Here is a 3,482-nt window from a genome sequence, read left to right as displayed (position 1 = left end):
ATTGACGCTTGAGGGACATTTTATAAAGCTTCTTATCTTCCCCAATGATAATAAATTTTACTGAACAATCTACACTTTAATAGCCCTTTCTTTGTCAATTATGTAACACAGGTGGATTTGAACCTGCCGATCAATATGTAGTACCTGACACATTTGATGTTTGGTTAATAAATCACCAAAAACCAATAACAGAACTGCTTTCTTAACATAACCATATCTTGAAGGTGTGTATATGGTGGTGGTGGTGGTGGCAGTGGTGGTGGGCATAGAGGGGGTAATGTAGCCAAGAAACAAGGGTACAAGGACAATAGGTCATCATCAATTATCAAATGTATGAATACAAAAAAAACCTGGTGTCCACTGAAGTTATTGTTATTAACCACTTTTACCCCCCTTCACGACCAAGCCATTTTTTGCGACACGGCTCTGTGTTATTTTAACTGACAATTGCGCGGTCATGCACAGCTGTACCCAAATAAAATTGATGTCCTTTTCTTCCAACAAATGGAGCTTTATTTTGGTGGTATTTGATCATCACTTGCGCTATAAACAAAAAAAGACCGACAAGTTTGAAAAAAAAACAATATTTTTTTATTTTCTGCCATAAAACGTATCCAATACAGAAATTGAAAAAATCTAATTTCTTCATCAATTTAGGCCAATATGTGTTCTTCTACATATTTTTCGTAAAAAAACATCTCATTAAGCATATAATGATTAGTTTGCGCAAAAGTTATAGCATCTACAAACTATGGGATATTTTTTTTTTTTTTTTACTAGTAATGGTGGCGATCAGCACCTTAAAGCAGAACTGTGATTTTGCGGCGGACATTCTGACACTAACTGACACTTTTGACACTTTTAGGGGACTGGTGGCACTAATACAGTGATCAGTGCTAAAAAAAATATATATACTGTGACTGTACTAATAACACTGGCAGGGAAGGGATTAACATCAGGGGCGATCGAAGGGTTAACTGTGTGCCTGACCTGTATTTTACTATACTGTGTAAGATGCTATTACTAGGGGAAGAGATGGAATTTGTTCCATGTTTGGCAGGGACACAAATTCCATCCCTCCCCCTTGTCAGAATGGTGATTTGCTTTGTTAACATAGGCAGATCACCGTTATGTCTTGTTATGTCTCTTTGCCTGATGATCGGCGGGTGCCGGAGGACATTAGGTACCGTGCACCCACCAATCGCTTCAGCTGTGTGTGATTACAGCCGAAAGCGAGCCGCCAGGGGAGCGTATGCGCCCCCCCCCCCACCCGGAAGTGTCAGATCACGCATAAATACGTGATCTGGTGCATAGGTGGCGCCCTGTAGCAGCAAAACTGCTATAGGTCGGACCTGAAGCGGTTAATGGTAGAAACTTTCCAACGCAATGTAATAGGGTGCTGAAAATGTTCTAGGACTGTGGGAGGGGTTAGGGCACATATGTCAAACACAAGGTCCGCGGGCTGATAGGGCTGCTAGGCATTCCGCCACCTCCAGCTCTCACCCTTTGTTCTTGCTCCCCGCTGTCATTTGAAAACACAGAACCCTTCTGTTTTTACAAGGGAGAGCTTTGTCTCAGTGGCTCCCAGAACTACTAGATTCAAACAAGGAAGGCGCTGCTCCAGGTGAGCAATCAATACAGTCCAGATGCATTGGGTGCAAGCCAAGAAGAAGCACTGAGGTCAGTGTGAAACATACGCGTCACCTCCTGGGTTCGGACACTCTGTCTTTGTTGGCTGTCATTTGCTATTTTTGGAGTAAAATCATTGGAACGTTCCTGTGGTGTGCGGCCGTCCTTTCCTCCCAGAACTAATAGATCACTGCACACGCTCACGGCGGGGCACAGTGGGGACCGATCTCAGGAAACTGAGAGAGAACGATCTCCCTGTAAGGCGAGGCAGAGCCACCTACATAGGAAGGTACTAGAGCCAGGCCAGGTAGGAGAGAGAGATGCAAAGAATCTTTGGGAGGGGGGTGGGGTTGCACACTGTACATAGTGCACCTCTAAACCCTGCACTCTGCACACAGCACAACCCTGAACCCTGCACTTTGTTCGTAGTGCACCCCTTGCACTCTGTGCATAGGTCACCCTGAAACTACACTCTGTACATAGCACATCCCTGAAACCTGCACCCTATACATAATGCACTCTTGAACCCTGCACTCTATACATAATGCAATCCTGAACCGTGCACTCTGTATATAGCGCACTCCTAAACCCTGCACCCTGTACGTAGCGCACGAGTAAACCCTGTACGTAGCTCACTCCTGAACCCTGTACTCTGTACGTAGCGCACTCCTGAACCCTGTACTCTGTACGTAGCGCACTCCTGAACCCTGCACCGTGTACGTAGCTCACTCCTGAACCCTGCACTGTGTACGTAGCACACTCCTGAAACCTGCACCCTGTACGTAGCACACCCCAGATACAACCAGACCTTTGAGGGTAACCATACTGCTGATGTGTCTCGCAATGAAATTGAGTTTAACACTCCTGGGTTAGGGGAACAAAATTTGAACTCAGCCACTCCAAGGAATTACATAGGTGCCTTTCTGGTAGGATAAAGTGTGGCTGGTGTGTCCATCAGAAATTGACCTATAGAGAGGATGATCAAATTTGAAAGCTGCAGTGGCTGCATAAGCAGATGTAATATGAGCTGTGGGGAACTGGCACAGAATTTTTGGTGATTCAGATGTTTTGCAGTGCTGGTACTTTGTAAAGCCACACACATGATACAATCTGATATTTTTTATGATATAATCTACTTTAGATCTACCAAATAATACATAGTGGAAGCCCTAATTAAATAATCTATTTTATTTGCATCAAGAAAAGTAGGATCACCTACTTCTTTCTACTGGCACATTGCAAAATATATGGCCAGCTTATAGGAACAACATCCAAAGTGAGTGGTTTCAGATGACTCTCCAGTTGGATGGCCATTGTGTTCAACTACGTTTTGCTGAGTTACCCTACGTTCACACCTATGCTCTTTTTGGTGAGTTTTGCAATTTGCAGAAATGCACTACAGTCCATTTAACATGGTTACTTCAGCCAGTGCGTTTTTGGAAAGTGGCAGGGGCCTTTCCCACAGCAGATTGTTTTTTGCGTGTAATAGACTTCAATGAAGTCGCACCAGAAATAAAAGTGTTGTGTTTTTGATGCGTTTTGCGTTTTTTTTGTTTTCCCCTTTTAAAAACACTGTATGTAGCTGGTTGCTAAGGAGCAAGCCAGGAAGCTGGCCGAAGCGTCCTTAACAACCGGTGAGTCATCAGCTGTCAGGGAGATTCCCCCCTGACAGCTGAATGTAAAAAAAAAGAATTTCCGACAAAAAAAGATTGTGAGAAAAAACAGCGTGGGTTCCCCCCCAGATTCATACCAGGCCCTTTAGATCTGACTGTATTTGGAGGGGAACCCCACGCCAAAATAAAAAAAAAATCTATACTGGACCCTTTTTCGAGCATGCAGCCCGGCCGGTCGGG

Source organism: Aquarana catesbeiana, linkage group LG07, assembly GCF_042186555.1.
Source record: "Aquarana catesbeiana isolate 2022-GZ linkage group LG07, ASM4218655v1, whole genome shotgun sequence".
Lineage (NCBI taxonomy): Eukaryota > Metazoa > Chordata > Amphibia > Anura > Ranidae > Aquarana > Aquarana catesbeiana.
The sequence above is the reverse complement of the archived record's forward strand: the minus strand, read 5'-3'. Positions refer to the sequence as shown.